The sequence below is a fragment of the Hyaena hyaena genome, unplaced genomic scaffold (genome assembly GCF_003009895.1).
Source record: "Hyaena hyaena isolate Hyena2069 unplaced genomic scaffold, ASM300989v1 scaffold_1699, whole genome shotgun sequence".
NCBI lineage: Eukaryota > Metazoa > Chordata > Mammalia > Carnivora > Hyaenidae > Hyaena > Hyaena hyaena.
Window position 1 is genome coordinate 84343 of NW_024082338.1, and position 26918 is coordinate 111260.

A 26918-nucleotide genomic window follows, 5' to 3' on the forward strand; every position below is an offset into this window, starting at 1 on the left:
CTGTCCTTCTCTGCCTGACTTATTTCACTCAGCATAACACCCTCAAGTTCTATCCATGTTGCTACAAATGGCCAGATTTCATTCTTGCTCATTGCCATGTAATGTTCCATTGTATGGATAAACCACATCTTCTTGATCCATGAACTATTGGGACCTCATCACGATAAAAAGCTTCTGCACAGCAAAGGAAACAATCAATAAAACTAATAGGCAACTGACGGAATGGGAAAAGATAGTTGCAAATGACATATCAGATAAAGGGCTAGTATCCAAAATCTATAAGGAATTCACCAAACTCCACACCCAAAAAAGAAACTAGTGAAGAAATGGGCAGAAGACATGAACAGACACTTCTCCAAAGAGAACATCCAGATGGCCAACTGGCACATGAAACGAGGCTCAACGTCCCTTATCATCAGGAAAATACAAATCAAAACCACACTGAGATTCCACATCACGCCAGTCACAGTGAGTGTCTGATTCTTGATTTCAGCTCAGGTCATGATGTCACAGTTCATGGGATTGAGCTCCACGTTGAGCTATGTGCTGACATTACAGAGCCTGGTTTGGATTCTCTCTCTCCCCCTTGCTCTGCCCATCACTCGAGCTCTCTCTCAAAATAAATAAAATAAACTTATACAAAAAAGAAAGGCAGAAAAGCAACCGTATGGCCTCTTGGGCTGACAACAATGGTGGTTTCTTCTTCATTCTGCTCCCAGACTGAGAATCAGTCAGTTGGGTTGAATTCTTCTTAATGGGCCTGTCAGTGGTTTGTGACAATTTGAAATAGATAATAGGAAGGCTCCTGGCAATCCTCATTCACTGAATGAGCTCACCAATCCCACCATTTTGTTCCCTACTTTTGTAATCCATCCTACTGCCCTCTCACAAGGGTGACATGTCCCCAGCAAAGACACAGAAATAGAAGCTAAGAGCATCAAATATTCTGACCCTTGACACTTCTAGATATCTGCATCGCCCTTCATTTAGCAAAGAGATGTGGGTGAGGGCAGGGTGAGAAAACTCCTTCTCCAGAGGACTCTTGTTTTCTAGTATGGCCCCACACTGGCATTCATTCATATGAACAGCAAATGTACAAGAAACCTACTGGGTGTTTTGCATCTGGGTGCTGGTAAGGTGCATGTGAACAAAGCTCAACCCTACTTTGGGCAGTAGCCATGTAGACTCATACAAAGGAATCTAGCCATCATGGAGGCATGAAATAAGTGTGGAGGTTGCCTAGAGGAGGCAAACACTAATTCTTCCAGGAGAGTATTGAACCATAACAAGTCAGGCAATGGTGGGTTGTTTTTTTTTTTCTTTTTTTCTTTTTAATCCTCTAAATTTAAGACTGTATGAGCAACTAGCTGGAAAACTCAGGCTAAGCCTTCTGGTACCCACCCAGGCAGAATTAATCCAAGGGTCTTCTCTCTTAACACTTTGTTCTAAGTGCAGCCCTATCACACTGTATAATAATAGGAAGCTGGTTATCTGCCTGTCTACCCCCATTTCTGCCTCACAAGACCAAACTCCTGATTGGTCTTTAATGCCTATGGGTATGAAATGAATGAGCAAACAAACACAGCTGCTGCTACCTGCTTCCTTTCACTTTCTCTCCATACGCTATGATGGAGGGAACTTGAAACTGTATTCATATATTTAAATCAATCTCTTTCCTCCAAAGCTCAGAGACTAAGTCCTGAGTCTCACATTTCTTCTTTATTTCCTAATTGTAATTTATTACAGTAGAGCAAGGCATTATGAGATCATTTCATAAATTTTGGCACTTTGATGGTCAGATGGAATGGGCAAGGGTAGTACTCTGTTACCCACTGGGATATGAACAGAAAGTGCATATCAAACAGAAGCTTGAAATAAGTGTTTGAGATATATGAATATAAGTTTCTTTAAAACTGTTTACAGTATGTAGGATGAGCTAAATGGAGTCCTTTGTGGAATTAGTTATTTTGAGTCTTTTCCAAACATTTCTATGTTCCCTTTTCTTTTCATCAAGGCATTAGTTTCTCACCTTTCGTACGAGATTAAAAAGCCCTGGTGGTCCTGTTTCTTTCTGTATGTACAGAACAAACAGTGACTCATTGTGTGGCTAACGTGTCTGGACAAAATTTGAAGAGAGATCAGAGGGGTCTGGGTGTGTGCGTGCATGCGTGTGTGCGTGTATGCACATGCATGTGTGCACATGCGCGTGAGCACACGTGTATGAGCATGTGTGTGTGTGCGTGTGCACAAGTGCACGCCCAATCTGTTTATATTTGTGGGATGATTCAGACAATTAACATTCTTTCCCCTGCTACAGAAAATGAGTATTACTTTTATCTTTAAACATTTGTTTCCCAGAAAGGCTAAAGTAAAAGAAAATAAACTCTTTGCTAAAGACACTGTTGGTAGGGTGGTTTGGGGGTTGCAAATTACCTTCCTTCACTCCATCCTCTGGAGAATAAAACTGGTAAAAATTGAGAATATTGTAACGGAGGAATTAACCTTCTGAGTTCTCCTACTATTTGAGCTGCATAAAATAATTTATAGTTTGGGTCTTTGTTATTTTTATTGTTTGTCTTTATTTCTTAATAATATTATTTTGTTAATATTTTTACATATTTGTCTTCATAGACACCAGCTTGTCTTTGCTCATTGGTTTATATGATCTATTTAAATGATGCTGATAATGACAAGGAAAATGTTGATGATGGGAGGAGCCAGGCAAGGTACCCAGGGCCTTTTACATGGTATTATACACGTATATGACAATGTATATGACAACACTATGACACAGGTTTTATTATTCTCCACTTGATTATTCTCTGGGGAGTTAAAGCTCAGAGAAGTTACATGACTTGCTCAAAGTGACCTAGAAAACAGGGTGCCATCGTGGGCTTCTGCTTCTCCCACTCTGTCTGGTATGCCTGAGAAAACTCATCCACATTCCATGTTTTCAACATCTACATATATACACTCATCATGGGGCACTTGGGTGGCTCAATCAGCTGAGCATCTGACTTCGGCTCAGGTCATGATCTGACTCATGTCTTCAAGCCCCACATTGGGCATGCTACTGTCAGCACAGAGCCCACTTTGGATCCTCTGTCTCCCTCTTTCTCTGCCCCTCCCCTGCTCATGCTCTCTCTCTCTCTCAAAAAAATAAACATTTAAAAAAATACACTGATGATTTTAGCCTGGCTATCTCTGCAGACTTCAGACATATGTATCGAACTGCCAACTAGATACTTCTACCTGCACACTGCAAAGTTCCCAAGTCTAGATCTGGATTCATTGCCAACACAACTTCAGAGATTTTCTGATTCCCATATACTCTCTGTTTAATTGATGTCTCTACCTTAGGCCAGGGACTAAGATTATCAGATTTAGGGGGTGGGAGTGGAGAATATATATATGTATATTGCTTCATATATTGCATGAGGTATACTTACACTAAAAAACTTCTTTGTTTATTTAAAATGCAAATCTAACTGGTGTCTTCTATGTGAATGGGCCATCCTACCAGATAGCCAGCAGTGAGTGTGGGATCCATCCTTATGCCCTCCCGCAGCCTCACCTTGATGTCATCAATTGACCCCTGCTTATTTTATCTTCTGAACGCTTCTCAGAATCATCTTCTACCTGCCTTATTCCCATAACCGCTGCCCCATCCAAATCTTCATCATCCCTAGTACGGATGTTTGCTCCCAAAATGTTTTCCCTATGTCTTATGTTGCTGGTTTCTCCAGACTTTTATCAGAAAGACCCTTTCTCTGTTACCCAGGTGACTAGGCCATGCCTTTACTGCGGCTATTCAACAGCTTCCCAGCCAACACCCACAAGAGCAGTTCTCAGCCCTAAGTGCACTTCAGTCACGCAGTTTGTAAAACAAACAGCAACACAGCCAGACCCAGTCCAATTAAACCAGGACCCTTTCTACAGGGACTGAACATTTTACCTTTTTAAAGTACCAAAGGTGATTCTAATATGCAACCAGAATGAAACACTAGGTTCATGCTATACAGATCCCTCCATCACCTGGCCCTGAAGACATCATCAACCCTGCCCTTGCTACCCACCCCTCTTCACGTTTCACACTCCAGAAACACAGGCTTGCTTCTAGGTCCTCTTACACGCAGGGATTCCTTATCTCTATCCCTTTCCTTTCTGCCTGGAATGTTCTCTCCTATTCTCTTGTCCCACCTTTCTGTGACCTCTTAACTTTCCTTCAGATTTAAAATTCAGATCAAAGGTCATTTCCTCCGAGAAGATCCTCCCATCACTGATTCTACTCCCTGCTCTCAGAGGGACTCAAAAAAGCGCCCGTTTTGTATCCTTCTACATATCACTTTACCTCTAAACTTGTCACATCTTTAAAGAGTAGCTACTATGTCCTCGCTCGCTTTTTTTATGTCCAGAACCAAGCATGTTGCCTGATTATATATTTGAATGAATGAACCAAGCATATTGCCTGATGATGTATTTGAATGAATGAATGAACAAATAGTGTGGCAGTGCCAAGATCCTAACTCAGTCTTCTTAAACCCAAAGCCTGTGCATCCTGATACCATATAGTAAAATTTGTTTTATTGTCTAATAAATTGCAATTCAACACTCTACACTTACAGTAGACAACAGTGATCAGTTATGTTACAAATGATAGTCTAAAAGCCAGTTCCCAAACACAACAGCCCCATTTTCATGTTCACATTTTTGCATATATGGCTCTCAGCCCTAAATGTCCTTCTCCCTTTGCTCAGCCAGGCTTCAGCCTTCAGCTAAAATACTTCAATCTTGGGAAGACTCCAAGATCTTCCTCACTCCCCCAAATAAAACCATCCATGTTCTTCTGTTTATAAAGCATTCTTTGCTTACTTCAGCTACTGTCCTAATTGTTTGGGACTCTGATTGTTCAAATGTCTGTCTTCCCACTGGGCTAGAAGCTCTCTGGGGCCTTGTGGAACTTTATGTAGAGCACAGTACGGGGGCTTAGCAGATTTCTGTTTCTGAATTATTACATTCCACAGAATTTGTTAAGAATATTTTATATTATTCCAATTCCTTGAAAAACTGGTAAGATCACCTCATTCCATGACACTGTTAAGTGACTAAGAGTTTATGCTTCTTTGATCTTTGCCTTTTTATTTTAAGCAGTTTCAACTGTTTGGTCAAGGATTCTTGCACTTCCCAGTGAAAGTCATAAGAACTTACTTATAAAGAAACCTCTGGACCTTTTTTTCACCATCCACTACCTGCCTACCTATCAACAGTTGTAATTGGATTGGACAAAGCTGGGAAAACAGTGTTTGTCCTCCACAACAGGATTCCCCCAATCCTCTTGCCATGGTTAATTTCATACAGGCCAGAAAGCATGCAATTGAGGCCAGAGCCAGGAAGGAGCAGTGCACATTTCCCTGCTAGTCTTTGATGTGCAGTCTTGGCTCTGTTCCATCTCTACTCCGGGCGGGAGCCACAGCTGGCCACCATGTGTAAAAGCAAGTATGGGGGAGGGTGCCGGTCTGTCCCCTGAGCCAAATGTGGATTCCACAACTGATGTGGAAAATTCACATCCTCCGTCTCATAAGTGCACAGTGTGAGCATCATAGCATCAGTCAATCCTGCGTAAACTGAATGTCCTGGGTTCAATTCCTTGCTCTGTCACCTCTTAGAGACTTGAACCTAAGCAATTTCCCAAAGTTCTCTCAACTGATATTTGCACAATGGAGTCCATTTTCTTTACCTCAAGTGTTGATGTAGGGTGTATGAATGAACTACATGGAAAATCCATATACGATATAAATCACAGTGGGCACTTGAATGTTTGCACACTTTCCATTACTTCCCCTTCCAGTAGAAATTTTGAAAACAATATACAATTAACAAAGGCCCCTTCTACATCAGGGTGTCTAGCAAGCAACTTCCATCTTGGTGAAAAATATCTGACCCTTTGGCATCTGAGGGCAATGATGTGCCCAACTCCCAAGCAGAGAGGAGTCCCCCTTCCTTCCTCTTATGAGCTTTGCCAGGACAGAGGGACCCTGAGGAAGTGTAGGATGCCTCACCTCTAGATCCCCCTCACTGCCAATTTTTCCTGCTCTTCATCCTGCTCATCAAGGCTGGAGTGACCAACAGCAGCCTATGATTCTCAGGTTCTTGTACAACTCCACATTTGGTTATGACTTCTAATGTCAAATGAATTCCCTCCAGCCTTTTTACCAAGTGACTCCAGGAGTCCCAAACATTCCCTGAAGAGGAACCTCTGACACCTTCCTAACAACCAATCAGTCTTCCCAGTGACTGTCTAGAAAACATCCCAACCCTTAAAGGCGGGGATGGGGATCAAAGGCGCAGTGAGGTGCAGTGCGTGATGCGCCCGGGGCAGGTCTGGAAGAAAGGGAGGTGAGTAGACAAACCAGAGTGAAAAGGTGGTGTCTGGCTCCCCTCTCTCCGTCTCTCATCAGTGGGGTTGCCCGCATGGCAGCTGCTGCCAAAGTATTGGAAATACTGGTCTCCGGAGAGAGTGAAATCCAGGCCTTTCAACACAGGATACTCAACTTAATCTCTAGACCTAATCCACTTAGAGAATTGCTTTTAAGTCCCATTTGAAGCGACACAGAGGCCAGGACTAAGGCAGATAAGCCCTTCCCACTTGGAGGGGCTCAGCCACACTAGCACCCTACGGTCAGCCTTTCAGAGGCCTGCCTGCTCACATTACTCCCCATGTTGTGATGTATGTGTTAACGCGGGGGACACGGCCCAAGCAACCGCGTCTCTGGGAGGCAGAGTCCTCTGACTTCCTTTCCATCACTGGGAACCAGGGTGGCACTAACTTCCTGCCAGCCACCACTGTGCCATCAGGAACAGCTTGCTCCATGAGCAACAGAAGAAAATGCTATTGGAGGGTGCCCTGGATCGTTTCCCACCCACAAGGGGGCCAGAACCTCTCAGGCTGAGGGGGGTGGGGGTGCATTGTCAGAAAAATAATGACCACACTCTAAAAACAAATAGAGGATTCTGGGCTGTGAGTTTCTGGCAGATGTTCATTCAGATGCAATAAGCAAACAACACTCTCCCTGAAGTTCTTCCGGACAGGCCCAGTCCCAGAGCCCCACTGTGAATGTGGGCCACGGGCGGCCAGACGGTGCAGCCAAAAAATAAATAGATAAATAAATAAAATGAAAATAAACCTCCAGAGTTATTATTTCCAAAGACATAATAGAACCCGGACAACAGAGACATTAATTCATAGGGAGGAAAAGAGATAGTTAGGCCATTTCCTCTTCTGTCCCACCTGACTTTTAAACTGATCCCCACTTTATTTTAAGAACTTGAGTAATTTTAAGAAAGCAAGATTAGTATTTCAGATACTTGAAGTCAGTGTAGTACTTGCCCTCCCTTCCTAGGATGTAAGAATTGAAGCGAGCATTCCTTTTCCCAATTTTTCTTTCCTTTGTAAAACTAAAAGTGCGCATGAACATGCAATAGTGTGTATCTGTGTCTGTGCGTGTACGTGTATCTTTCTCCTACAACAAAATTTGTAAATACTGGCCTTAGTTTGACCCTTGAAATGGTGTGGAAAGTCCAAGGTGCAATCACGTTGTACACTGTTGGGTCTACATGCAAACACACTGTTTTGAACATAGCTTGGATGGGACTATAGCAGCTGTGTGACATTGGGTAGGACTTGAACCTATCTGGGCCCCAGTTTCCTCATCCATAAAACAAACCCATTGCAGGAGACAATCTTGAAATCTACTATCCTAGTAAGTTCTGTGAGGCTGGGAAAGTCCTGATTTTCTGGACAGGTATGGGAAGGGCTCCTTTCTTTACACAGAAAGACCTTTAGCCAATTGTATTTCGAGAGACAGAGACTACACCCTAGCACACATACTGATCAGTGATTCAACCTGCCAAAACTCTATCCACACTTACATTTTTAGGAACATGTGGTTTGCAGTAATCTCATGAGGAACTTACTGAGAATCAGTTAGACTCACGGGATAAGAAAGTCAGATCCATTAAAAATTTAAAATTGGCTTGGGGGGGCATCTGCCTGGGTGGCTCAGTCAGTTGGGTGTCCAACTTCGGCTCAGGTCATGATCTCATGGTTCGTGGGTTTGAGCCCTGCATCTGGCTTGCTGCTGTCAGCGAGGAGCCTGCTTCGGATCCTCAGTCCCCCCTTCTCTCTGTCACACCCCCACTCTTACCATCTCTCTCAAATATAAATAAATATTTTCAAAAAATTAAAGATTGAGGTTTTTCTGTAAATGAGGGATCTTGAGCTCGTCACAGTCCTAGATCATGTCTGCTCATCTTCGTTTCCTCACTCTGGCACCTGCATCCATGAGGTATTCTGGAGATGTTTACAGTTGAACTTTGGCCACTGCCAAGTCACAGGTGAGAAACAGGCGTAAGCAAGTATTATCCCACCTAACTCCAGAATGGCTGGTGCCCTTTCAAAAGAGTTCACTGCTCTTTGGGGGGATTAAAGCATTTCATATAAATCCTGTTTATGTTTTCCCAGGAGTGTGTTTAAGGTATTCAGACACAAGTAAATGTGCCTGGCCTCCTAATCTTACCACAGAAGATAAAAGAAACTTTTTTCTTTTGAAGTGAGTAGGTAGCAGCTCCATTTAGTCCTCTGTTTCCCTGGAAAGGACGAACTGAACTGAGGGTGTTGGAATGTGGAGGAGGAAACTGGAGATGGCAAAACCAGTCCCCCCCTCCCCTGGAGGGCTTCTCTGCTTTCATGGCCGTGGAGCCTGACACCCTCTTCCAGTAGGTTTATGTCTTGCTGTTCTCAGCAGGCAAGGCCACAGACCACCCCCATCCCCCCACCATCCACCTTTCCCATACTTAGGTCCAGAGCCACCTTGGACATGTGAATCCAACAGAACAAGTCAAGGGGTCCACAGTCAGCACGAGTCAAGGCTGGACTCCATCCTGGGGAAGAATGAGTTCTATGGAGGTCTCGGTCAGGCAGGGACTCATGCAGGTGAACTCAGAGTCCTCATCCCACCTGCCCAGACCACTAAACCTCTCCTTGCTCTCTGAGGATTCTGACATGTTGAAACTGTCCCTCTCCAAAACTGTCCCCGACCCAGACACCTTTTCCTATGCCCAAAGCCCTAAATGCCTGGTGCTGGGAATGCATGAATTTATATTTGCATCAGGTATAAAAGATGTGTGAGAGCAGTTTTAAGAATCATTATGGTAAGAGGGACATCTGAGTAGCTCAGTTGGTTAAGCATCCAACTCTTGATTTCAGCTCAGGTCATGATCTTGAGGTCCGTGAGTTTGAGCCCCGCATCAGGCTCTGCACTGACAGTGCACAGCCTGCCTGGGTTTCCCTCTCCCTCTCTCTCTGCCCCTTTCCCACTTGGGCTCCTTCTCTCTCAAAATAAATAAATAAATAATTTTTTAAAAAGGAGTCATTTTGATAGGAAGACTTGTAAAGAGGTGATGATGGCAACTCCCAAAGTAAAAGAAAGAGTATCACAGAGGGGCAGACTGAATGTGACAGCAGCAGGTGCTACCCACCTTCAACTGGCTCCCTCTGCTACCCCCACCCCACCCACCGGACCACGTTCCTTCAGGTGGCTGGAACCTGGTGCTGAGGGTCTGAAAGGCCAGAAGTCTCCAACCTCATGAAAATGAGAGCGACTTTCCCAGCAAAAGTGAGGAGGAGGCCCCTCCCCCCCGGAACATCTCAGTTTGCAAGCATCCTCACTCATCGTGCAACCTGATGAGGGATGTTCAGGACCCCCAAAGTCAGGGCAGAGCTCCCTCAGTGCACATCACTCAAACAGAGCTAATGAGTTTCTTATTTGTTTCCCTGACTGAGCTGTGTTTGAAGCTTTTTTCCCCTAAAGGTGATCTAGGAGAGCAGCACCCAACACCAGTGGCTCCTTCAGATGGGAAGGCTGGCTCCTACAGTTTATTTGAAACAATCATGCGGTTGATTTTGGAGGCATTAGCTACAAATTCTCAATACTTATGACCTTTAGCTACTTGCCTGCTTATGGTCCAAAAACTGGACTGGACGTGTTGAAGCCCTCTTCATGTGAACCCTTTACCTGGCTGTGGGTTCAATCCTCCTCTGTGTTCTCCAGAAGAATGTTTTTCCATTCCTGAGTTCTCTGCATAAACATAATACCAGAATAAAGGAAATAAGCTTTTCCCTACTGAAGACGACTGACTGAAACACCATGCCCTTCCTTTTACCTTCACAGCAGCCGCTTTCACCAGTAGGCTGGGGAGCTGGTTCTATGCCAAGGGTTTTCCAGTATTTGGGAGGGGAACCTCCTAACTCCTGTGTTTGAAGCCCACTCCACCTTCCTTTGTTTTCCATGGTTCCAAGTCATTATCTCTGAAGCTTCATAAAGACTGAATATTCATGAATGGGATCACTCAGATTCTTTCTTCTGGGCCTCAATTCCACCACTCCTTAGAATAAACTGCCTAATGAGATCCCAATCACTTTGATGTTACTGAAATTTACTGGCAGATAAAATATCTTTCTGGAGATATTTAAAGACCATGTACACGTAATACATGTTAAACTAGAACGACCTGGGATATAAATGAAACATGGTTTGCTTCTTCAAAAAACCCAAATAAAAAAACATGCCATGAATCAGGGTTTGCTGCCTGAGGTGGTTTCATTAGAAATTATTAGAAATAAAAACCTATCTGGAACTATGGTGGACTTTATCCCATTATGCTTGCTTTATGGAAAACAAGAAAATGGCTGCTCCTGAAGGAAATTTGGGAACATGATATTTCCACTGATTTGGTGAAGTCATATATCCCATATTGTTCTTACTCTACATATCTTGCCCTTCCACCTCCCTCAGAAAAATATAAGATTACTGATATGGGGCTTCATGTGTTTTCTTATTGCCAACATATTGTTTCACAGACTTGAACTTCTCTTCAACAAAGAATCTGTGTCCTCTCAAGCACATAGTAAGAGAATTGTCCATGAGATACCCAAGAACAAGCTAAGAATGATGGTCAGGAAGTCCCTTTATCATACTGTGGAAACAGAAGTAAACTTAGAATGAGCAGTGGTCTCAGAGCCCAACTGTGACACTGTGAAGGTCACATGCAAGGATCCATTTGCTATCTATAAAAATACTCAGGAGCAGCCCAGGGAAATGGGTTCATTTCTGAAATTAGCCAAGTGCCCACTTGCATGAGGTTCTGCGATCAGCCAAACAGCCTTGGGGGAGCGTTATTAACTCTGTCCACACTTCCCACCCACATTCCAGCTGACTCCAAGGCCAAGGGAGGGGAAGGAAGTGGATCTAATTTTGCACAAGGCGTGGGCTCCTGGGAACGCCCTTCCACTTTGCCCAGGAGACCCAGGATGGCAACCAGGACAAGGAGGGGAAAATGGGCTGCATCTGTTTTATTTTGGATCCATTCAAGTGCCTGTCAGATGGAAGGGAGGTTTGGTCAAGAGCCCTTGCGCAGAGACCAGGGAATATTTGCTCACCAAATATAGATGCCTTGTAGGCCAGCAGGCAAGGCTGTGCTGGTGCAGCCAGTAAAGGGCTGCTACTGAGTTATCCCACTTGAATATTGGAACAAAATAACGACAAAGGGCTCTTCAGTGGGACAACTATTATCTGCTCATTTGAGAGATGTGAAGTTAACGAAGATAAGGCAGGAAGGAGTTCGCCATCTCTCCAAGCTTGAAGGTTCCACTTGAACAAGAAATATGTTTACACATTCTACATGGTGGTAGTTGTATCTCTAAGACACACTGATTGAAAACACATAAGATGACTGTCATGACAGGAACCTGTCATGAGTTAGTAATTTTTAAATAGATTTGTATTTACCAATTACAACATTTGAAGTATAGTGTGGGAAATATCATTTTAAGTCTCCAAATGAAGGTAGGATATACCAAAATTCATCCTTCTGCACCCACTGTCATTTTCTCTGAAGCTTCATGAAGGTTCTTCTTTCATGAAGGCTCTGAATACTTATGAACACACCTGGAGAGGCATGGCTGTGACATTTTGACTCCACCGAGTTCCAGTTATTTCATAGAACCAAATGTGGTACTCGAGCTTTCTTTTCGTTGTTGTGGTGGGGTTTTTTAAATGTTTATTTATTTATTTTGAGAGTGAGAGAGAGCATGAGTGGACAGAGGGCAGAGCCCAACTCAGTGCTAGGTCCCACGAACCGTGATATCACAAACCTGAGCTGAAATCAAGAGTTGGACGCTTAACTGACTGAGCCACCCAGTCGCCCCCAAACTTTCTTTAATTTTTTTAATGTTTATTTATTTTTGAGAGAGAGACAGAGCATGAGCTGGGGAGGGGCAGAGAGAGATGGAGACACAGAATCCCATGTGTCCATGATCCAAGCCCTGAGATGTTATGACGTACAGAGCCTGACAAACTTTCTTTGAACTATATACATATATACATACATACAAATATATACATATGTACACATACACACACACATATAGATAGATAGATAGATTAGATAAGATCTGACCTGCTTTGACTAAAGGGGGTGCAGGGAGGAGAAGGTTTCTTGTCTCTCATCTTCTCAGGACTCCTTTGAGCGCCTCCTGCAACCTCCTAGCTTCGTGGACACGTCTATATTTCCAGAAGAAAGTTTTGCCTTCACCATTCAAGGAAAAACCCATCCTTACCCTGTGACATTTGTCACATTCAGGGTATTTATGTCAAGACGACTGCCCTCCATGTGACAGATGGGCAAATGAGCCTCTAAAATAGAAATACCTTAGAGGTTCTTTATACTTTTGAGACTATTTTGAGTGCTTTGTTCCTTCAGAGAGGAATTTTGGTCCCTTTAGAGATTAATATGAGAAAGTTGACACTTGTTTCCTTTTTCAAATGCAAAAAAGATACTCCTAATATATTTCTGGAATTGGACACTGGCCAGGTCAAATGACCAAGGTGTCACCATGATTCCTCTTGCAAGAATAAACATTAGAAATGGGGAAGACCAAAAGACCATAATGGAATCAAAACCAAGCTGGCGTATGACACAGAAAATACTAGCAGATTTAGCCTAACACAGCCAAAGCCATCAATAATGGTATAAGATTGCATTGATTCTGGTGATAGTGTCAAGAACAGCTGCAATAGAATACTGATAATGTAATCAGTGATTGCAACCAGTAGCCTTGCCCAGGAAGACATGGCAATCACAATGATCTTGACCAGGCATGAGGAATGGCTGCACCTGGACTCGGGCATTTCTTGCCCATCTGATTCACATCACAACCAGAAAACCCTAAAAATCTGTCCCAGCAAATAGAGGGCAACTCTCTTGAGTTGCCCTGAATGTGACAGGGTGAGAACAGCTTTTCCCTTGTAAGGTGAAAGCCATAGACCCAGTGGCCCTAGAAGAAATGATCTTTCTGCAAATACAGACCTGCCCAGACATGCCTGGTGGTGACAGGAGGCACCCAGGAGCCCCATGTTAAAGACCAGTGGCTGACTCTGAGGCTGACCCAGGCCTTCGGGTCTAAGAACACTTAACTCTGGAGGTCAAGGTGAGTCCTTGTTCTTCCCAAACTTGTATGGGGTCAGAGGGGGTCTTTCCTGATATGAGGACAAGGGTCACACTGAGGTGAGAGCCCATTCGGTGCCCTGGGATGCCATCCAATCCCCTTTGGAGTGGAGCCGGCATCCTAAGCAGAGGCACACGAGAGAGCTGCTTATCATGGAGCTTTGGCAGTGGGATTCAGGCAGCACTAAGGTGAGCAGGCAGCATGCTTGGTAAGAGAGGAGAGGAGAGAAGAACAACCATCCCAACCACAGTGGTGTGGAGGCTGCTAAATCAGAAGGAAAGACTGGCTGACAGGCTCCCTGCAAAGACAATGGGGAGGCATGTTCCAATCCTTGGAGACAATAAGGACTATCTTGAGTAGACTGTACAGACCTGCCATGCAGGGGACAATCTCAGTAGTGACCCAGGCAGGTGACTGACTCATCTGGAGGCCACAGAGGAGAGGAGATGATACAGAAAAAGTTGCCTGCTCTTCACTGGTTAGAGGATCCAGTGTAAGGAGTCCCAACCTTAACTGAGAGGCTCTGGGTCAGCCTGGAGTAACGACTACTTCAACAGCAGCAGACCACTCTGCACATGAGATGGGCAGGAACTGGAAGGAAAGGAAGGCAAGTAAGATGGCCGATGTCCCAAATCCAACTATTTTTGCTATTTTTTAAAATGGTTATTTATTTTTGAGAGAGAGACAGAGCGTGAGCAGGGGAGGGGCAGAGAAAGAGCAAGACACAGAATTCAAAGCAGGCCGCAGGCTCCGAGCTGTCAGCACAGAGCCCGATGCAGGGCTTGAACTCACAAACTGTGAGATCATGACCTGAGCCAAAGTGGGATGTCAAACTGCAACTATTTTAAATACCCACAGGACTTCTAAAGATCTGGATTTATATTTCCAACAATTGTGGTAGCTAACATCAGACCCAGTCCTAAATGCTTTCTATATTTATCCCAGTAACAATTTATGAGGTAACCCTTCACTTACAATTACCTCTATTTGGCAGATGAGGAACCTGAGGTTTGGAAATAAAGGTCATGTAACCTGCTAAAGATCATGCAACTCATGAGAGGCAGATGACCTTCAGTGCCCAGATCCTTTGTCACCAGAATATACCAATAGTTACATAAGTCTTGCTCAAATTTAGGTGTAGCACCTGGCCCTGAACTTCAACTAAAGTCTCCTAAAATTCTGAATCTATCTCTAAGCCCTCTGGAAAAGGAGAAGCAATTAGAATGTCAAAGAAGTTTCAAGGTGTCCATAAAAATACTTAAAAAGTTATAATACGGCGAAGTCAGAGAGATATGAATTAAAATTTTTTTAGAATGTCATATTTTGAGGGTCTAGCCATCATGACAGAATGAAAAGGGACTGTCAGTTAATGACACAGAAACACAAGAAAATTCATTGAAATAGGAGCAGTTTTTCCTAATCTAGAAGCCCTGTAGGTTTGCAGACTTTTCCAAAGGCAGGTCATGGAAATCTCATTAGCTGAGTCATTTAGAATGGAACCAGACAAAGTGTCCACAAATGTCCAGGAGTGCTCTCGCCCACATCGGACAAAATGACCTAACTGGGCCTTTCATCTCCCATTGTAAAGAACTCATTTTTCCACATAGAACTGCACAATCGGTTCATCATCTTTCCCTGTCCTTTGGGTTCATAGAAAATACGAAGCTAGGACATAACGGTGCCTTAGAAAATTCAAACAAATATTATACTAAATTACACCAAAACCATTCTATTTTCTGGTAATCCAGTAAGAAGCAATTTTTTTTTAAAATTCAAGCACAAGTAAAACCAATCTCATGGAAATATCCTTAATGACATAGAGGATAGGTTTATGGGTGTATGTTTGTTTCCCTTCAACCCTTTTTCCCTTCCCTCTTCACCTGCTGTATAGCTGTGCTCAGTCCCAAAACCCTTCATTTACTGGCAATTTTTTTTTTTTTTTTACAGATAGTTTATTGTCAAGTTGGTTTCCATATAACACCCAGTGCTCATCCCCACAAGTGCCCTCCTCCATGTACTGGCAATTTTTTTAATCAGGAGAAATATGAAGAAAAAACATTTTTTAATGTTTTTTAAAAATTTTTAAAATTTATTTCTGAGAGAGAGAGAGAGAGCATGAGCAGGGGAGGATCAGAGAGCGAGGAAGATACAGAATCCGAAACAGGCTCCAGGCTCTGAGCTAGCTGTCAGCACAGAGCCCGACATGGGGCTCGAACCCACAAACCGTGAGATCATGACCTGAGCTGAAGTCGGATGCTTAACCAACTGAGCCACCCAGGCTCCCCAGAAAAAAACATTTTTAACGGACACTATTTTCTTTACTTAAGTGATCTCTATTGATATCACTTTTAATATAAAAGCAATATATGCACATGATCAGAATAGTCAAGTGGTATAAAAAGCCACAAAATAAAAAATGAAACCTCTCTTCTCCAGGATAATCATTGCTGACAGTATCTATGCTTCCTTCCAGAAAAGAAATTATTCATATGCCAGCATATAGTCTTTCATTTAAAAAAAAAAAAAACAAAACAACTATCCATGGCAGGCTTTTCTATGGACGGATCCATGTATTTATTTTTTAACTTTCTATTTTGAAATAATTCAGTCTTACAGACAAGTTGCAAAAACACTTCAAAGGATTCCTGGACACTCCATCCAGATTTCCCAAATGCCACATGTTACCATTTGACTGCACTTGCTTTATCATCCTCTCTCCCCCTTTTTGGTATATTACTGTTTTCTTAAACTGTTTAAGATTGGGTTGAAGACATAATGTCTCTTTATTCCTGAATACTCCTGCAGGTTATGTTCTAAAGTCAAGGGCACCCAGCACACTCAGACAATCGGGAAACCCACACTGATCCACAGTGTATAGGGCACTGACAGTGTACTGACACATACTGTATGTGACCCTGAGACAGATGATTGGGAGGCTGAGTTAGGATAGGGCAGTTTGATCAGCTCAACTGCCCACAAGACCCAGACATGCCATCAGAACCCTTCATGCAGATCGGTGAGGGGTGTAGTGCCCTGGAGACCTGCATAAATGGGGGTTAGCATTTAATGGGGGCAGAGTTTCTGTTTGAGATGATGAAAATGTTCTAGAAATGGATGGTGATTATGGTGGCACAACAGTGTGAATGTACTTAATGCCACTAAATTGCACACTTAATGTGACTGAAATGATAGATTTTATGTTATGCGTTCTTAACACAATAAAAAAATGCAAATGCAAATGCAAAAATAAATCCTGTGCAGACCAAATAGACCTGACTTCAGGCCAGAGCAGACCACTTGTTTTTGAATGCTGGTTCAGTTAGAGCATTGTTATCACACAGGTGAGGAATTCAGCCCAGAGAGGCACTGAGTTGTCTGAGACCACAAGAATCTGTTATGTTAAAGCTGGACTCTGCACCTAGAGCTCCAGGCACCCATTGGGACCCCCTTCATCCACTTTAGCTCTTGCAACATCAAAGAAGTCTCAAGATCCTGCATCTCAGGCCTGGCACTGAAAACCTCTGCCTAACCCCGTGGAGTAAGTGGATGAGCAAGAGTGACCTCCCCAGAAAAGGCAAGCTATGGGTTCCTACCTAATGCAGCAAACTGAGTACATGCCCAGAAGACATGGCCACATCTACTCACAGATATAAGGTGCTGGGACCTCCAGGCCCCTGCAGGCCTTCAGAGCCATGTGGATCTGCTCTGGGGCAAGCTGATTACCACTAGGTTGGGCCGTCTGGCACATGATGCCACAGTCCTCAAAACTTCTTCACTTACACAGCCACCCACTCCAAGCTACTCCAGCCAAAGTGTCTCTTGGCCTATCAATTTGCTGGCTGTGAGCCATGGGTGACACAACTTTTGCCTGCTCCTTAAAAATCCACCACTCTGTAGGTAACCCACTGCTCACTGGCCAAGTAACCCATTGGTACCACTGGCTACCATGAATTACCATGGGCAGTTCCTGTTCATCATACCGAATTTTAGTGTAAAAGCTAAAACATAAGGGTCAGGGAGCATAGATAAATAAAAACTAACATGTCATGAGGTTTGGGAATTTACCAGGTTTCCATATACATTAGCTCAATTGATCCTAACGAGAATGCTGTAAGACAAGGTCTTACCAACATGCCCTAGACATCTGGTGAGAAAACTAAGGCTCTTTTTAACAGACGTTGGCAAATTACAACCTGCGGGCCAAATGTGGCCCACTGCCTGGTTTTGTAAATAAAGTTTTATTGACACAGCCACACCTATTTGTTTACACATTATCTCTGGCCCCTTTTGCACTACAATGGCAGCATTGAATAGTCTGGACAGAGACTCCATAGCCTACATAGCAGGAAATATTTACTTTTTGGCACATTACAAAGAAAGTTTGCCAACCTTTGACAACCATCCTCTGTAATTAAAGGTTTGGGGTTCAAATTAAAAACTTTAGACCTCAAACCCTGTGGTCTTCCCATCACATGATGCTGCCTTTCTCCTAGGCAGGTTAAGTTGTGTTGCTATTCAAGTTAGTGGATCACATAGCAGCCCCTAGTTATACAGCATTTTCTGTTCTGACATGAAAAGTCTTTACTTACTTAGGTACACTCTGCCACTCTTCCCAAGGGATTTGATGCAGCTTATAGCAAGGCATATAATACAAGTAGGAAAGAGTTGAAGAGGTCAGAGTAAAAGAAAAGTAATAATAGAAATGTAACAGAAAAGGTGAGTTATATTTCAGTAATGTGATGAAATCCTGTGTTTTCCTCAGGGAATTGTTTTCTCTCACTTGTCTGCAGAACTTTTGTGAAACCTTATAGGTATGATGTCTTTGGAGAGCATCACCCTACTTGCCAAGTGAATTTCTCATCAGGTGACCAACCTTTTATAGCCTTGAGAACAAGAGTGGACACAGAAAGTGGCTATCCTCAGAGCTACCTTAAAGGTGTAAAGCCAAGACATTTTCCAAACCCTCACACTGACCAATGGACAACTGTGCAGGCAAGAAAAGCAGTACTCTGTCCCTTGGAGTCTCCAGGAAAGCCCTGGGGGACCGCTGTGCAGGCAACAGTCCTCAAACACCTCTGTGGGCCATAAACAGAAAAGGGTAACAAATGCCACTCCCCTCAGACTGCCTTCCAGAGACTTCGATACCCTTTAAAGCTGCTCCCAACATGCTTAATAACTTAAGGGGGTGTCCTCTGCAATGAGGTTTTCCCTTGACTGCCCAGCTTGGGCCTGGCCTTGGCCCTGCACCCGAATGCTCACCTATTACTGGTGTCTGGGCATGACACCAACAGAGCTAGCAAATCCTCTTCACTCTGTCTGATCCCTGGCAAACCTGGAACAGGGAAGAAAAGCTACACATCATTGCTTGGACAAGTATCATTTTCTTCTCATTTTTTGTCCTTGCCATATACAGAAGCTCCTTTCACAACAATTCAGTGAGGGTAAATGACCCCCAACTTGCACATGAAGAACTTGAAGTTTATGGAGAATGGTCACCTTGTCCATATGTCAACCCTTGTCTATGGTTATAAAAGTCCAGGGCAAGCAAATGAACCCAGCCATCCTGGATACTGGGATGAGGAAATGTTTGAGGCACCTCTAACCTGGACTCAAGGGGCCTGAAGCTGCTCTCACTTCCAGGAATCAGAATAGAGCCAATGTCACCTGAGATAACACAGGCTTGTGTGACTCTCCTAGGGACAGATCCCTGACCCCCAACCACCATCACCACCTTTCAGGAACAGCATCTACAGCCTTGTGGTAGTGCCCAAAACACTGAATGGAAGAAGAGAGTTCCCTAAGTTAAAGGAACCTGCCAATTAGTGACCCAAACACAAAACAGAAAACCATCAGAAACCACCTGTGACCAATTCCTTTTTACTCCTGAGCATTACTGAAAATGCTGAATTGTCAGATTTTTACCCAGCCTAAGTCCCTGCGGATGCTAAGTCTGGAGCTTAGGAACATGTCACCACTGTGCACAACTGTCCCCCAGGAGGCTGAGGCTGTTAATGGCTTTCCCAAGCCAGCACACTTCTGTCAGAAAGGATAACGGGGTCCCCAGACTCTCTCTGCCATCTGACAGGGTGGCCTGGCAGAGAATTTCAGAGGCCTATACAGCAGGATTTTTGGGAAACGTATGAGTCTGCCCACAGCGTTGTGTGTGTTTTCCCTCCTCTCTCTTCCACTGTTCCTTATAACTCTTCCCACCACCCCTGTTCTCTCTACACCCTCTCATTCTCTTTACTTATTAGCCCTATCCCCATTCCTTCTCTAGGATCCCAGAACTCTGTCTTCTCCTTGTTTTCAGCAGTCTGGGGAGAAAGTAATCATTCACAGGGGCGGGCGGGTGGGGGCGGTGGAATGCCTTCACCCTCAACTCCCGCAGTGCTAGGGCTTAAAGATTACACTGACTAAGGATCTGGGAACCTCAATGGCGCTGCCTACCTGCATACTGTGATCCAAGCTTTGTGCTAGCGTGATGGTGGCAGAACCGCCTTCTTCACCTCCTGCTGTTCCTCCCGTCTGGTTTTGGGTTGTGCAATTCAGACACGGATCATGAGGCATGGGCACTTTACCAGTCCCATCCTGGAACTAGAGCTGCCTGGTCTGGGACAAAGCACCCAGCACACAGAGAGGGTGTGCCCAGCAGGTGGAGAGCACATAACTGGAGGGACCATGGCCCAGGACAGGCCAGGATGCTCTGAGCACAGGGGCCATTCCCCTCTCCTGGTTCTTCATTGTCTCAGCTCCTTGGAGTCCCTTCCCTCTGTGGCCTGAGCAGCCTTTCCCCCAGGGCTGGTCTGAGCAAATTTTATTGGCCCCACAAGATGTGAATGCCCAAAGACTCCCCACTGCCCTCCCGGGATGAACCAGAGGAGGGACGTAGTGAGCCAACTCAACCTCATTGTCTGCACAGTTGCCTGCCAGGGACACTGTGCAGCTGAGGTTTAGCAAGCCTTAGCATCCTTCCCTTCTTCCCTTTCAAGACTCCTTCTGCAGCAGGCTTCTCTTGTGTCTCTTTTATAGATCTGGGGGGCGGGGGGAAGGCAGCAAAGGGAGAGTTCAGAAATGATCAGCTACTGGGGAAACGGTACACTTTTAAAGTTTTACAGACACATTTCCAGAAACACATCTATTGCATGAAGAGACGCACACCATCACGTTGACCCACAAAAATGTCAGCAGGAACTTCTGATTATAAAATCTTCAGCCATATAAGTATCTCAAGAAAATATTTCTTGAGGGTGCTGTGATAGCTATAAAGAGTGAGTGGAAGAAAGCCGACAGAGGTAGGGACAAAAGACTGTTACACTAACAGCTTGGCCTCTGGTTGCTGTGCTATTTGGATGGCAGATTTCACTGAGAGATGAACAGAAAGCCTCTCCCCACTCTAGGGGAAGGACCCCATTTTAAGGTAACATAAGTATTTGAGAAATGGTGCATCTAAGGTGGAGCCAATGACTGAGAGGCATTCTCCCAAGAACATCAAGAGCATCTTTGTGTAAATAACCTATGACCTCACCAGTCTCACTGGATTACCCTGGGTAGAAGGTAAATTCTGGAAGGACTTGAGGCTTCTGCCCCAGTAGGACTAGGGAGATGGCATTCGAGATCCCGTCAGACATGGTCTGAGCTGAGTGCTCTTAGAAGATATTGCCAAACACGACCTTGCATCACCCTACATTCTGTGCACTGTGAATAAAACCATAAGCAAGCCAGACTGTGCCCTCAAGAAGCTGACATTCTAAGAAGGAGAAGAGGAAAAGTAACCAGTGGAACAAATTCTACAACTAGGACAACTTGAAGATGCTTCTTTCATAACAGCTGTCCCTCCTCAGTCTGAGAGAGTCAGAGACCACTTCTTCCTACAAAGACATCCATGTTTCCAACATGCTTTCTCACCTACAAATGCAATAACTTTCATTAGAGTCCCACTGGATTATACAGTTCTAGGTAAAAAGGAAGCTTGTGGTTGGTTTTTCCATTTGGGGGTGGCATGAAGCCAACATTAGATGCTTTATGACTTAAGAGCAGACTGCTAGAGTGGTACAGAGTCTTGGAGGTCATGACTCAGTGGAAAGAAAATGTTGTCGAAATCAAAAGACCTGAGTCTATGTGCCATCTCCATTTTGGCAGAGTCATTTAGTGGCAGTGTCCTCATCTGTAAAATGAGTGTGGTGTTGCCTGCATTAGGAATCTATACCTCTGGCGGGGTGGTAGCAAGGATCTAGCAAGTTCATGTAGATTCAAACACATTCATGAACCAAGAGATGGCACACATGCAAAGGGAGATTGCTCTCAGCAGCAGCTGCACCATCTGGTGGGATGGTAAGGTTATCATTCTTATTCAGGGAGATCTGGTAGGGCGACTTATTTGAAAACTGAAGGTCTCAAGTCCCAAAAAGCCCCCCAGTCCCAGGCAAACACAGCTGGCCAGTGACCCTCTAAGAGTGCTGGCAAATCAGACCTTGAGTTTTAATTTCTCATTTACTCCAAACTTTCCCTTCGAGCCCAGGCTCGTTCATTAACCCTGGAACAAACCACATCTGGACTTCACTTTGTCAAGAAAATAAAATTAAGAATAGTTTCTCTACACTGGTGGTGTGTTAGAACTAGAAAGTACTTATGTTTTTCCATTTGGGGGATGCACCCCAAACTGATTGTTAAATCACAATATAGTTACTATTCATTACTAAATGACAGTCTCTGGAAGGTAGTGCCCAGTCATCAGTGTTTTGTTTGATGTTATGTTGTTATTGGTATTGTTTATCTCTGGGTGATTCCAATATGCAGCCAGCACCCCAAGTTAGAACTCTGTTCCTTCTCCCCCGCCTTCCAAGAGGTCCCTGATGGGCTGTGACACCGTATCATTCAGAACATGGTAACCTGCAGATGAATGTGCTCTGGCTTCCCAGCCTCTCTTCTCGTGCGTTTGCTCTAATTGTTGCTGAGAGTTCAGCCGCACTCACATATTAAAGTTGTTATTAGTCTTAAAGTTATGAATGTTAGTGGCTTTTGTCAGCAACCCACGTATTTGCATTACTAGCTCTGCTGCGAATGAGAAGCAGCATATGCATTTTTTGAAGTGCCAAGTAAGTACCCATATAAGGTAGAAGAGCTAGAGACCATATTGTACAGTCACCAAAACGCACCATCTATTGGATGTGACCAGCACTCCCCTCCCCAACCTACCTTCCTTCCAGATGTGCGTGTCCTCTGCTGGCAGAGGCTCTGGGGTTCCCGCGCCCCCTCATGGGCCCTCATGGGAGCTCCGGTGGCCTGTCCAGACTCGTATGAACACAAAAGGCTTTTTGCCTCTCTTTGAGCAGAAGGCGGGGTGGAGGTGAAGGCAAGCTGTTCTTTAGAACTTTCTGCCAGAATGAAATATGAAAATAGATGTAAAGACAATTTGGGAATAAGGTAAAACCTAAGTCCAAATGAAAAGACTGACTTTAATTTATAATGTCATATTTCAAAATGATGTATCTCCTAATAACTAAAACGATATTCAGAGCATGGGCCATGTGACCTGGGACTGAAGAAAAGCCGGTGTGGGCATTCATAAAACTCAGCAGATGCAGATGGCGTCGGACACCCAGGGAGGGAGGGTCTGGCCATTGGCAAGATGAGGCTTTCCCAGAGCTGTCACCAGCAGCTCCATTTGTGGCCTCGTCGTGTCTTGCCGGTGAGTGACTTCACCCTCAGCCCAGTCCTCTTAATGTAAATGGGAAAGATCCAACCACTCTGTGAATTAATCAAAGGGTAAATGGCCAAGTGACACTCCAAGACTCTGGCTCTGAAGAGCAACCCGTCTCTTACACAGCAGGCATCTCCCAGCAGGGCCTGGTTGTGCCAAATGTTTATACTTCCCAGAGTAACCCTGGTAACCCAAGACAATGTGCCTTCTGGTGCGCCTTCCTGGTCCCCGGCATATGGCTCTTGCCCAATGAGAGGTTGCCCTGCCTCTGCCCTCTGCTCCTCTAGGCCCCCTGCCCAGAATATCTCTTGACCCCTACCTCCATTATCTAGGGCGTGCCACCCCTCAAGCCCCAGCCGATGCCCCGCTCTGAGGCCGTGCTGCCTCAGCCTAGCTCACAGCGATAGTAACAGGTCGGGTCCGGGGTGCTTTTGCTGCTTGTCTGAAATTCACAAAGCACTGAAACAACAAAAGTTTTTCATACTTCATTTAGTGGCAAAACCTGACCTGAATCAACATGAGGCAATTTTTAATCTTTGTGCATCCTACTTTGTATGAATCCCCATACATTTCTCTGTAGATATATTAACATTTTCGAGTATGGGGGGGCAGCCCCAGACCCTGTCCTAAGATTTATTTAATATATGGCATATTCACCATGTTTCTTCTCCAAAATGTGAAAATTCTGAATTCTGAAACACACTGGGCCCTGGGGCTTTCATACAAGGGATTGTGGACCTGTGCTAACACTTAGTTGGCTGTTACTCAGGTCAGGCACTGTTCTAGATGCTTTCCACGTCCAGTTTTCTGCAACAAAATGTTCTACCACCAAGTTAACTACAACAAAGCTTCCCAGAGAGAGAAAGTTACATTGAAATCATATTGCTGGAGGTCTGTTTGATTTATAGGGTCTTTGATTGACTAGGGGAAGACATTGAAAATTTCTGAGCCAGAGAAAGGTAGGTTCAAAATGTCTAGTTTCGTTCTGTTTTGAAACACCTTCTAGATACAAGTCTATGATGAGGTGTGTACTACGAAGAATCACTGGTCAGTGGGATGTTTACCACTGACAGACTGGGGAGGAGAAATCTGGGAGCCAGAATAATCAGTTAGGGTAGCATCGAAATGGTCTTGGAAAGGGGGTCAAAGGGAACAAGGAAAGAACAGAGTGGAATGTTAGTCCAAGGACACGGCCTCAGGCATGTTCCCAGAGCCAATGATTAGGCACAGGAAGCAAAGGAGAGCTCCAGCTACCAATTCTGGGAGCTGTGTGGGAAGCAGAGCCTGGGGAGAAAGCAGACTTGTAGTCATCAGAGCCAGGGCATAAGAGCCAAGCTCGGAGGGCTCTGACGTGGGAGTGATGTGGGTGTCACCAGTCTCCCCGCTGGCCTTTTGGGTTCACTCAGTGACCCAGAGAATACCCTGCCCCCCTCTCTCCCCACCCCTGGCTCCATGCTTTTGTGGCTTCCTGTGCTGTGTTGAAGCAAACAAGTTCCCAGGAGGGAAGGACGAATCAGCAACTCAGGGGCTTATGAGGAGCGCGTTTTGCCAAGACCCCAGAGGCTGCCTGGTGCTCAGGCTCAGGATGCAATGGCAGAGCTCCCTGGGGACAGGACTATCCCTCGGGCCAGCACTATGGTGACGAACAGGGTGGCTCCAGGGGTTCTAAGGATGAGCTACAGAGAATGGGGACTCACGCGCCTGGTGCTCACACGCAGGATGGCTGTCGGTAACACTTAGGATGCACACACAGTAAATGTGTGTCACTGTGAATGAGCATGAGCAAGTACAGGAGACAGCTTTCCCTGGAAGGAAGAAGGAACAGAGAGGTTGTAAGGAACAGATGAAAGGTAGGAGAGATTTCAGAAAAGGCAAAAAGAAGAACTGGAGCTGTTCTAGCATTTGTACAGCAGATTGGCGATTCCTTCTAGGTACCTTTCCTGCTGAGATTCTGGTAAGGGCTGAAATTTACCTGGAAGGCTTTGAAGCCACCTGGCCCCATCCTCATTCTGGACCCTTCTAGATACATTGCCTTGGGCTCCAAAAAATGGTCTTCAACCTTAGGTTTCACTTTGTTTTTCAATTTCATTGAGATATAATTTATAGCACTATATAAGTTTAAGGTGTACGGGATCTTACTTGATCTATGGAGACTGCAAAATAATTAACAATAAATTTAATCTGTCTTTTCATGTAGTTACCAAAAACACAGTTTTTCTCTTTGTCATGCTTGGATCTATTCTCTTTGCAACTTTGAAATATATCGCACAGCAGTGCTAACTATGGTCATCATGGGCTCTATTACATCCCCAGGACTTACTTATCTTATGACTGCAAGTTGGGACCTTCTGACCCCCTCTCCCCTTTCCCAGCCCTACATCCCTGCCTCTGGCAACCACACCTCTGATCTCTCTTTCTGAGTCTGGTGTTGCTGTTGTTATTGTTGTTGTTTAGATTCCTCATATGAGTGAGATCATACAGTATTTGTCTTTCTCTGCCTGACTTATGTCACTTGAGCATAATGTCCTCAAAGTCTGTCCATGTTGACAAATGACAGGATTTACTTCTTTTTATGGCTGAATAATATTCCATTCTACATATATATAACCAGGTTTAGTTTTTAATTACTTTTTCTAAGCAGAAGAGAAAGGGCTCGACTTATAAACTCCAGGTCCCTGGAGCAAATCGATGCTAAGGAATGGGCCTCTCCAGATGGTGGATTGGGCAAAGAAGGAGGATTGGCAGGGGATGCCAGCATCAGGAGAGGGTGATGGGCACTGGGGGATTAACCAGCCCAGTGGCCAGCATGAAGCCTAAGGCCCCACAAACAGAAAGAAATATTATGTGGAGAAATCTACACATCATGTTCCAGGGATAAGCCAATGCAATTCTCAGAGAGGAGCCGCCATTGTGTTTAAGGTAAAATACAGCTGGTTTGTTCTAAAGAATTAAAAATACAAAAAAGAAGGGTGCCTGCGTGGCTCAGTAAGTTAAGTGTCCAACTCCTAACTTCGGCTCAGGTCAAGATCAAGGTTAGTGGGAATGAGCCCTGTATCAGACTCTGCCAACAGTGCAGAGCCTGTCTGGGATTCTCTCTCTCCTCTCTCTCCCCTCCCCCGTTTGCTCTCTATCTCTCAAACTAAATAAAACTTATAAAAAGACAAGAAAGAAACTAGCAAATAGGAAGAAGGCAGGAGATGTGAGGAGTTTGGGGCAGAATGGGGCTCTGAGCGTTGTGGCAACAGTCAAGACCCTGAAGAGGATGCCAGAGAAGGCGTAATCCCCTCTGGGGTGGTCCAGTGGCCAAAGAACACCTGCATCTGCCTCTGGCTTGCTGTGCCCTCATGTCACCCCGATCTCCACCCACACAGAAGCCTGGATTGCAGTTGCCTGGGGACTAGAAGGAAAAAGGGCTTTGTCCCAACTTGAAGTCAACACGGAGGAAGAAAACCAAAAAACCAGAGAGAGAATCACCACAGAAGACAAACTGTGAAAGCCATCGGGAATTCAAGGGGACAAGAAATCGGAGTGAGAGGTGGCGACCACGAGATCAAAAGCTTCTCAAAATGTTTCAGAAATGTGGAGGAGACAAAGCCTCACTTTGTTGATAAAGATCCAGCCGTGGCTGGAGAAATGCAGGGGTGGCAGATGCTT

General features: G+C 44.6%; 1 long non-coding RNA gene across 3 annotated transcripts in view; it reads right to left on the reverse strand.

The window, feature by feature from the left end:
- Positions 1-26918, reverse strand: part of LOC120226487 — a 51605-nt gene that overhangs the window by 8137 nt on the left and 16550 nt on the right. For 2 of the 3 annotated variants that reach the window (XR_005527027.1, XR_005527028.1), the window contains 2 exons: positions 24962-25069; positions 22760-23311 (listed from right to left, as the gene is read on the reverse strand). This is a non-coding gene — a long non-coding RNA (uncharacterized LOC120226487). Of the gene's footprint in view, positions 1-10018; positions 10137-22759; positions 23312-24961; positions 25070-26918 lie in introns of those variants that run through there. The other variant, XR_005527029.1, reaches the window with a different exon arrangement.